This window comes from Gouania willdenowi, chromosome 3 (genome assembly GCF_900634775.1).
Source record: "Gouania willdenowi chromosome 3, fGouWil2.1, whole genome shotgun sequence".
In the NCBI taxonomy this organism is placed as follows: Eukaryota; Metazoa; Chordata; class Actinopteri; order Blenniiformes; family Gobiesocidae; genus Gouania; species Gouania willdenowi.
Window position 1 is genome coordinate 46,038,310 of NC_041046.1, and position 11,159 is coordinate 46,049,468.

At 40.1% G+C, this 11,159-nt stretch overlaps 1 protein-coding gene across 2 annotated transcripts in view; it reads right to left on the reverse strand.

Moving 5' to 3' along the window:
* The window catches only part of c1qtnf4 (C1q and TNF related 4), a 29,113-nt gene extending 19,150 nt beyond the window's left edge, over nucleotides 1–9,963 (reverse strand). Inside the window, exon 1 of one of the 2 annotated variants that reach the window (XM_028442259.1) lies at nucleotides 9,752–9,963. The gene's annotated coding sequence lies outside the window, so the exon portion shown is untranslated. Of the gene's footprint in view, nucleotides 1–6,217; nucleotides 6,224–9,751 lie in introns of those variants that run through there. The other variant, XM_028442266.1, reaches the window with a different exon arrangement.
* Nucleotides 9,964–11,159: the final 1,196 nt, after the last annotated feature.

Below are 11,159 nucleotides of genomic sequence, written 5' to 3' on the forward strand. Positions count from 1 at the left end.
TTTTTTTCTGAGCAGTTGGGAGATTTCAGCATTTTGTCTGTTCACCGTGAGAGTAGTCCAACGCTTCAGACTTCAGGTAGCAGGTAAGTTTCACAGTCCGTCAGACGTCCAGTAACAAAAAGTTCCAAAAACACAAGGCTTCGATTTTACAAGATTAAAAATAGCTCTATTCTTGAAGTAAAGAGTAATGTAAGCATTAAAATCCTTCAGAAATGCAAGGGCAGGAGCGGAGAAGTGGCGAATAATCAACGCCAGCGTCCTCTCCGTGCCAAGCACATTATAACCACCAAGGTCCCAAAACGCTTCACAATATCAGCTCATTCACCCATTCACATGCTTGGCACTAATCAGCTATTGAGGCAACTTAAGGTTCAGTGTCTATACAAGGACACTTCTACACATAGACCAGTCTAGTACTGGGATCAAACCCACAACCTCACGATCAGAAGACGACCCTTCTACCACCTGAGCAGCTAACTAGCATGATAGCGGTTAACTAGCTTGATAACAGCTAACTAGCTAACACTTCTTTGAACAGTAGCGACACCCCTCCCCCACACTGTCTGCTCCCACCACGATTACGCTGACCAGGTGAAAAGGCTGGTGAAACTCCACGCGGGCAGAGCTGCAGAACCTGATGGCGTCATCCCCAGAGTACTGAAGGCTTGTGCCTCCCAGCTCTGTGGAATATTCTAGCACATCTTCACCATGAGCCTGAGTCTGCAGAGGGTCCATGTGCTGTGGAAGACCTCCTGCCTGGTTCCTGTTCCAAAGACATCACGTCCCAGCAGCTCCAAGGATTACAGACCGGTTACGTTGACCTCCCACATCATGAAGACCCTGGAGAGACTTATCCTGGTGCAGCTCTGACCATCTATCAGACCACACCTGGACCCACTACAGTTTGCCTACCAGCCCAAGGTTGGAGATGAGGATGCCATCACCTTCATGTTCAACCGTGTCTTCTTTCACCTGGATGTGATGGTGAGCACTGCGAGAGTCATGTTCTTTGACTTTTCCAGTGTTTTAACACCATCCGTCTGGTTCTACTGAGTGAGAAGCTGACAGAGATGCAGATGGACTCCTCCATTGTGTCCTGGATTGTGGACTACTTAACTGGCAGACCACAGTATGTACGTCTGAGACACTGTGTGTCTGACAAAGTGTGGGGATTAAACTGGACTCTCTGACAGTGGTGACAGAGAGGAGGAGCCTGTCCAAGATGAAGGTCATCTTGGACAATGAGTCCCACCCACTCCATTATGTGCTGGTCAGTCACAGAAGCACCTTCAGCACCTTTAGAACCTTCAGCACCTTTAGAACCTTCAGCACCAGGCTGATCCAACCACGGTGCTCCACAGAACGTCACAGGAAATCAACAGTCAACAGTTGACTAGCATGATAGCAGCTAACCAGCATGATAGCAGTTGACAAGCATGATAGCAGCAAACTAGCATGATAGCACTAAACTAGCGTGATAGCAGCTAACTGGCATGATAACAGTTGACAAGCATGATAGCAGCTAACTAGCATGATAGCAGTAAACTAGCGTGATAGCAGCTAACTGGCATGATAACAGTTGACAAGCATGATAGCAGCTAACTAGCATGATAGCAGTAAACTAGCATGATAGCAGCTAACTAGCATGATAGCAGTGCGACTAACCCCAACCTTCACAGACCTGTAACTATCACCAACACTGAAGAAACATTTAAACTAGGGATGTTTTGATCAGGTTTTATGCTGCCGATCACCGATACCGATCACAGAGCTGCCAAGCCCCACCCTTTGACTGTGACAGTCACGCAATTTGACGTATTCGCACACCACATGCCACACTTGACATTTCTCATGCTTATATTTCCCCATTCAATAGTCTATTTTCAGATTGTCAGAGCGCTGCCTCTACTGTCCTCCTGGCTTCTTACTGCACAGTCTGCACTCACTGCATGATACTTACTTGAAAACAAACCAACCTGGCAACCAAACTCCACAGCTGCTGAATGATGAGTGTTTGTCTGTCACTGGTGACGTACGGGGATATGATAGGCTGTTTCCACACGCTGGCTACACCCATCTGTTTGCTGATTGGCTGTTGGTGTGTTTCTGTGGCTGAAGCACAGACATGAATACATGCTGAATGAAGACAGCTACAATTCTATAGAATTATGGTTCCAAACAAACAAACAAGCTAAAGTTGTCTCACACAGACACACACATCGTCACAAACACTAGACAACACACACACCATGGCTGAAGCACCAGACCAGAGCGGAGAGTTTACCTCAGCGTGGATCATCAGTGACATCACTAATTTAGCTCAAAAAAACAAACTCCAAAAGTCACATTTAGACCTATTTTGTCTTTAAAAAAGGTAGAGACGGTAAAGAGGAGCTTTCATCAAGCTCTAGGAGCCAAAGGAGGAACACATCTAACCTCATAAAACACATTTATGTATATCTAATACCAGATTAATACGCCCTGTTTATGTTTTCATTGGATAATATTAGTTAAAGGATGTTTCAGTATAAAACACCTACAAAATACATTAAAATATAGTTTTCACAGGGAATCACTTCCTGTTTATTGTATTTTATCCTCTATGGTTTATTATGTTGGAGAAGAAACATTATTATCAATTAGATTTTTTAAAAAGACAGTGGATTTATTATCATAAGTTGATTATTTATATAATTAAATGTACAAAGGAAACTGAATGATTATTTAATTTCAACCATATAAATTCTAACTTTTATTAGTTGTTTATTGTTTATATGTTTTTGTACATGTACTGTTATCATGCACCAAACAACACTATAAGTAATGAATAAGTATTTATAACTTCTATCATAGTGGGGCCACAATAATGGATTTGTTTGATCAGAGGGTCACATGATCAACATTCATGTCAGCATTAGAACAATGAGTGATCTGAGCATTAATACAGGAAAGAACAAAGAGTTTTTATAGTAATTTTATGTCTTTCTGTCATTCTGTGTACGTTTGTTGTTGTCTTACTCATTGTCAGACATTTTGTTTATTGCTGTAGTCTTTTTGTGTATTTTTCCTGTAAAATATGTTTATTTGCAGTCATGTTGTGTATTTGTGCTGCCATTTTGCACTTTCGGAGTCATTTTTGTGTATTTCTATCCTTTTGTTTACTTTAGTTGTCATTTTTTGTAATGTTGTATATTTTTCTGAGTAATTTTGTTTATTACTGTTATTTTTTGCTCATTTTTGTTGTAGTTTTGAGTGTTTTTGGAGTATTTTCTGTTTTTTTTCTCTTGTCTTTTACTGTATTTTCCTGCAATGTTGTAATTCTTTGTAATTTTTTATGTTATCTTGCTCTTGTTTTGTGTATTTTTTTGTCATTTTGTACATTTACTTTGGGCGCTGCATGACATTAGACCAAGGGCCGCATTTGGCCCCTGAGCCACCAGTTGCTTATTACTGCACTAGTACATGTTGTATTAATTATGAAACACACCAATAATTATCTAATGGGTTTAAACCGTTTATTAATGTTAATGTCAAATGTATTAAGCAATGGAGTGTAGTTGTGGAATATGTCACAACAGAATTAACTAACGTTAAATTCAGAAAATGGCAATTAAATAGTTTTTTTAATATTGTACTTAATATATTGCAAATTTTAGGTACTTTTATATATATATAGTAATTTTTCACAAACCACAACTTAAGTGGTGTAAATAAATGTTTTTAGGCTTGAAGAAAATAGTGTATTTTGTCTTATTGTACTTTTTAGAGTGTTCCAGATTACTTAATTTGTGTTAAAATGATCCAGGTCGAACACTGAGATCCTCCAATAAAATGACTCTGGTGGTGCCAATAGCTAAGTGTAAAACCAGAGGAGACCGAGTCTCTGGAACAGCCTTCAGCTGAACGTCATAATGGTCCAGTCCGTTCATGTTTTTAAGTCATTGTTGAAAACCCATCTTTTTGCCTTGGCTTTCAACACAAGTTGAGCAGATCTTATGTATTTTATTATTATTGTTTTATGTTGTATATTTTGTGACTGTTTTTACATTGTATTTTATAATGTTTGCTGTACAGCACTTTGGGCAGTTGTAGCTGTTTTGAAATGTGTTATATAAATAAACCTGACATTGACATTAAAATCAAAAACATTCTCTGGGATAGGGTCCCCCCAGACCCCCCTACAGTGGCTTTTCTTGTCACATTTTTCATGTCGGTGTTTGCATGTCTGTGATTAAAACTAGCATTAGGAGGCCACAGTGCAGGGAGAGCTGCTGGCATGGAGGTGATGACATCATTCTTTAGGTAGAAATCAACGTTAAAACAGGACAAAGTCATGTTAAAAAAGGACACTAAAGTCTCACTCTGGCCCTGTTGGTCACATGGATTGGCTGTAAATGTTTCAATGTAGTTATGAGTGCTACCAGCTAGATGGTGTGGGAAAAAATGAACCCTAAACATCACCTAATTTAGACAAAAGCATGTTTTTACTTTTTCCAAGATAAAAAATACAAAAACAATGCAGCAAATACTTAAAATGACCTGCTATCAGTAACACAATGTTTAACAGATTGTAAACATTAAGGCTGTCAACAGGTTAAATAGTGCAGGAAATCAAATAGATAAAAGGCAAGATTAAGGATGTCCCGATCACGTGATCGGAAATCGGGCTCAATCATGTGGTTTCGGACTCGATAAGAATCTGACGTTATATCCAAATCAGGACTCTGATATATACGTATATTTATTATCATTATAGGGCTGGGCGGTTTACCGGTTCATATATATTTTCTTTATGATATACATGTTTAATAAACCACTGTACCGGTATATTGATTACACAACGTTCAGAACGCTACGCTGCACCGCGTCAGACCAGAGCCTGTGAAGGTAAACAGTAGCGCTGTGGTTACCATGGTTACGGTGTAAATGGATCAGAAAGCTCTGACGCTGCAGAACTAGTAGAACATGATGACACAGCAGAAGTTGTTTCAAAAAGAGGAGGAGCCTGTCTGTTGTTTGGATGCAGAGTTCGACACAAGTTCTCACACGTTTGTGAATAAAAGAGTTCAACACAGTCACGCGGAAAGTCCCGCCCCCTCAGTCAAAATGTCGTGTTTTAATTTTTTATATATTGTTTTCAGTCTATGATGTGTCAAAACAAGCCAAAAATAAACGCCACTGACTCTAATGAACAATTATGGAATTAAAAATTCCGAGTTTCCAGTGGTCTTTGAAGCCATCACGCACCTGCTACGTTATGTCGTCAGCGCATCATCCCGTAGAAAGCGTTAGCATGTAGCTAGCAGCTAGCAGCTAGCAGCTATCTTTGTGTCTATTCTGTGTGGAATGGCTGCAGTGAACGTAATATGAAATACATCACAACTTTGTGAGAAACTACTACTGGATTTAACAAACATAGACATAGTTGAGGATCGGTTAAACGGACCAGAACGAGGAGAAAATGACTGAGTCATTGTGTTACAAAGGAAATCCAGAACTTAATGACGTTCAAACATGAACTGTGATTTTCAGAACATCACTGTTATGAATTCTCCACGTTGAAGAACGTATTTACTGAAAACATCGCAACATGTTACATATAAACTCTGCTGAAGGTAAGAGCTGCTTATTTTCTCATCTGTAATGTTGACGATGCTACTGTTTGTTATTAATGTGGTTATTGATCAAACACTGTTACACATCACGTGTTAGATTGATCTGTTTTTATGTGGTTACCGGACTTGGTTCTTGCTTCTGATTGGCTGTTGGCGGTTAATCAAGTGTTTGTTTCTTAATGTTCGGGTTTGAATGGACGTTATATTTACTTGTGGCAGTGTGTTATTATAACTTATTATCATGTTTATATGTGGCTTATATAAAACATTTGGTCTGCATAAGTTTTATCATACTATGCATATACGTCATCAACCCCCCCCCTCCCCCCCCACTGAGCTGGTGGCGGGAATGGAACATAAATCTCTACAACATTTGTTCTGTTTGGAAGAGACCAAAGTATTGTTAGCCTATCTGCTAACTAGCCTGATGCTCGTGTGTGTGTGTGTGTGTGTGTGTGTGTGTGTGTGCACTGTTTGTCTGCTCTGCACAAGTGTTCGTTTGCGCGTGCATGCGTGATTGTGTGCGCGAGCGTGTGTGAGTGAATAGACCATCCTAAGTCAATCTACTGCAGTATGTCTATATCAAACACCTACAGCAGCACGTGCAGGTGTGTTCTAAATCAGTGATTCTCAACTGGTGGGTCGGGACCGAAAAGTGGGTCGTGAACAGCTGGTCAAAAGTTAACAAATCCTTAATGTCTCTCATGTTGGACTTGTCTTTTATTTTAAAATAACCTTTTATTTTGATAAGCATGCTGTAAAATGCATGGAAAAATATATGGATTTATGTTTTAAAAAACATAAATATGTGTATGTTTTCAACAGCTATTTTAGAAAAACTAAATTGAATTGGTTGAATTCTAAAATAGATAAATAAATAAATGGTTGTGATTTATTGACCATGGAAAAATGACCAGATGTTCTAAATCAACCTCTGTCTACAGACCTCACACACTTTATTTAATAAACAGCTCATACTTTACATGCTCTAAACCTGCAATGCCATCAAAATTAGTTGTCATACTTTTCATTTTTAATCTGTGAAACTAAATCAGGAGATTAAACTTTAAGAGTTCCTAAAAGCTCATTACTGGCCTTATTTTACAGCACTGTAACACTTATGTTCTTATTTGTTAACATGCCTGTTGGTATTTTAAGATGAGGCACTATTTATTTTTATATTAGACATTTTATTTAATATTATTTAATCTTGTACTAAAGTCTAAAGTTAATTTTCTTTTAGTTTATTGCTTGATTGATCAAACTAGTGTTCTGTTTAGGGTTGAATATTAAAATAAGGTGAATAAAATAAATAAGGAACATCCTGGATCTGTTTTTTTGCTCTTATTTATATTTTTAATGTATTATAGAATTATCAGATGAGGACTCAGTATCGGCCAATTCTCAAAATCAAAGGACTCGGACTCGGGGCCAAAAAACCCTGATGGGACCTTCCTAGTCAGTATACATACCCAAACCCAATGCTCAACACTGTGTCTAAATTAGTCACATATACAACTATTTTTTCTAGTGTGTGCGAGTGAAAATCTTAACTGGTCGCACCCATGCGAGTACGTATAGAGTGACGTTATTTTATACGGAGCGGCTGAACCCTTCATCACGTCCCACAGAGTGCACCTCTCTCTCTCTCTCTCTCTACTGTAAAAGCGTCTATAAACAAACACTGTAAATAGGTTGACAGAGGATTTCAAAGTGGAGGCTGGTTTGACATCAGTGCTGCTGGTGAAGAGACGGGTAATGTAACGGTGAATGAGCAGAATATAAATACCAATGTGCTCCTTTGGAGTGCATGCAGTCCGTGAACAGAGTCAGACATAACGAGTCGATCACTGAGTTCACGCTCACATTGAGAGCAGCAGTAAAAATGTAGAACGTACTGAGCTCAGCGATAGATCGTACACACTCATCAGAACCATCATGGAGGGACCAGAACTGATGGACTATGATACCAGGACAGATGTTCAGCTGTGGTTTGCCTGTGCAATGTGAAGTAAAGGGGGAGGGGAACACTACTCTGCACACCGAGCCTCTGCTGGCTGCGAAGTATGAGCTACAGGTGATCGTTTTTTGTGATCTGTAATAAAAGGCATTGATCAGCGAACGCCGATCACATAGTTTTCCACGGAGATCGGCCGATAAGGATCAGTGGCCGATCGATCGGATGGATCAATGTTTGACTGTAAACATAGACTTACAAATTATTACTAAATACATTTTACATTTTCACCTAAAGAGTAACTAAACCCCAAACCCACTCTTTTCTGCTGAATACATATGTATTTGAGCATTAACTCGCTCAATGCCATTGATGTAAATATATATAGGTCAATTGTGTTTTTCAACGGTGTTGCTAGGAGACGGTGTGACAAAGCTTTCCCATGAATGTCAGGCTTGTACTATGATGTAGTGACCATCTGGTGCCATGTAGGTGGCAGCAGTGCACCTTTGGATGAGAGATTAGCCGTGATGTGCGCCATCAGCGAGGAGGGAAAAACCAGGGAAGAGGCAGAAAATGGCGCTACGAGAACTGATGAGCAGTCCATGTGTGGACCTAAGTGGACTATTGAGAGTGTTGCGATCGTGAGAGAAGACGATCGACAACCTGGGCCAAAAGCTTTGACTCGGCATGTCGGGAATAGGAGGAAGTTGCATGTGTGGAGAGTGAGGGGGTGGGGGGGTGGGGGGGTGACTTGGAGGAAGGCCAAAACACCGTAAGGAAACCACAAAACTCTGACCTAGACAGTCAAATAATAATGTTGCCATCAAAAGCCTGATCTCAGTGTTGTTTTTCTTTTATTGAAGGAAACTAATGTTGAGGTGTCGTAAAGCAAAAAAAAAAAAATTTCAAAGTCACTGACAGGTTTTTTCAGAAAATGTCTTTTTTCTCAGCTTTTTCTTCAGAAACTGGCGTTTTGTGTGAAACTACCTCTATTCAACTGCTGATTACGGAAGAACGAAACAAGCTAGAAACAAAAAAAACATTTTTAATGAGGGTTAGGGTTAATCCTAACCTTAAATAGAGTCTGATCTTTTAGAATCTGGTTTCAGAGTTTAGATTGTCATAGTTCAAAATATTCTGCGTCTTTAAAAATCAGTAAAAATGTTCTAAAATGGCTGGCAGTGAATGAGTTAAGCAGTGCTGTTAATTGATCCTAGTCCAATTCTTAACATTTTAGTAAAAGTATTTTAATTTAGTGTATTTAGTTCAAAGTCACTGTCCTCAGGGTTGAATGCTGATATTACAATAGAATATTTCTATTGGCTGAAACGGATCATTGTGACCATCTCGTGTCATTAATTGTCACTGTTGGCCCTGTAGAACCTCACAGACCATCACGGACCACCACAGAACATCATAAAATGGTTCATGAAAGTGATAAAAGTGATACTTGTCCTGATCATTAGCTGCTGCGTGCAGAGTTAGCCTGTGGTAAGATGGCCGCCCTAGTAGAGCCTCCTGTTTGTTTCTATGGTTCAACACTCGTCTAGTTAATGTTTGTTTACACTGTCATTACACTATCATTATTATTAATACTGCTGCTGGTATTCTCAGTGATCATTCATCCAACCATCCATCCATCCATCCAACATCTATCCATGGTTGTGTGCTTATGATGGTAATCTGAGCCTGTGGGTGGAGTCATCCCATAATGTTCAGTGTCTAAGTTTGCAGGTGCTCAAACACACGAGGCTGCAGTTAATAACACAAGCACGTTCCATCACATGCTCACTCTGAGTTAGCATACTGCAGATAGAGCAGTGCACGAGGATAGTGCACGAGGCTCAAATAAACAAAGCATCAGCTGCACATGCACGCTCCTCAACCACCGCTACAGCTACCAACATCAGAGATCGACTGCATCTCACACACACACACACACACACACACACACACACACACACACACACACACACACACACACACACACACACACACTCTCTCTCTCTGAGGTATCTCTGTTTTTAGAGATCACTGCAGGTAAATAATGCACGACTCGGCTGCAGGATGTTCACAGACACCATGACACACAATCAGACACAAACACACACTCATCTTTCTGTGAGATGAATAAATGTAAAAAACAGCAGCAGAAAATGAAGCAGAGATGTCTCACCTGTCTGCAGGTGTGTGTCCTCTCTGAGCAAGTGTGTGTGTTTGCGTGTGTGACTATAAATGTGTGTGTGTGTGTGTGTGTGTGTGAGGCTCAGAGCTCAAACTTGGTCCTCTCCAGTGCTGATGCTCCTCCTCCTCCTCTTTTCTCACATCTCTGCTCTTTTCCTGCTCTCACTCACTGTTTATGTTCCTCCTCCATCTGCCACACACACACACACACACACACACACACACACACACACACACACACACACACACACACACACACACACACACACACACACACACACACACAGTGGAGGGAGGATCTGCCATAGAAACCACAGATCTTTCCTGTGAGCTGTCACTGACACCAGTTTCCTCCTCATTGTTATAGTGTCTGTGTGTGAGTGTGTGTGTGTGTGTGTGTGTGTGTGTGTGTTACATTACAATGGCAGGATTGTTTCACACTCACAGCTCTAAATAAATCTCACCCATTGTTTGACTCTGTTTCCAATATTTCAGTTTAATGTTTAAAGGCGGTAATCATGTTAAAATCACTTTTTCAAGCTTTATATCATGTTAGTGTCTCATTCTCTCCTGAAAAACATACGTCCACTGTTGCTCAGATTGATTCACGTATTTTTGAGTAATTAAATTTGCTAGAACCCATTTTTCTGCTGAAATGCTCGAGGGAACGAGGCTCTGCCTTGAAGACGAGGCCCCTCCCCCCTCCTATGTTTTCTTCCTGAGTTCAACCCACAGCACCCGCCTCCGCAGATTTAACTTTTAATTTACTTATTTTAAATAGTTTTGTAAGAAATCCATGGCTTATGTTGTCTGTACTCATTAATGTACAGATTGAAATAAAAAATATAAATAAAATAAAAATTAATATAAAACCTGCACCCCTCCCCCACTTCCAGCTCCGTCAAAACAGCTGCAGTCACAGCAAACATCTGATAGATAACTGTGTGTGGATTGGTTTACTCTGCTCATCGTAGCAGCTGCTGCCTTTAGTTTTTGAAAATGCCTTCAGCGAGAAAATGTATTTTTGGATGTGAAGAAAACAACCCTCTTTTGGATTAAATAATTGGTCAACAATGGTTGGAGTTTATCTTATGAAGCGGTCCTTGTCCCAAAAAGATCAATGTTTGTTCCAGACACTTTTCAGATGACTGCTTTAAAACAAGAGCTTATTATTAGTGGATTAATAAATACACTGACACTAAAAAACAATACGATCCCTACTCGTAAAGAGGACTACTTCTTCAGAGCCAGCAGCACGGGTCAGCGTCTGTGTGTGTGTGCGTGTGTGTGTGCGTGCGTGCGCGAGCCAGTGACGGGGAGAGATCACTTCTCCTCTGACCGTACGTTAGCGTTCGTCACTTTCATAACCATTAAAAATGTAGAAAGTATCCAAATACAGC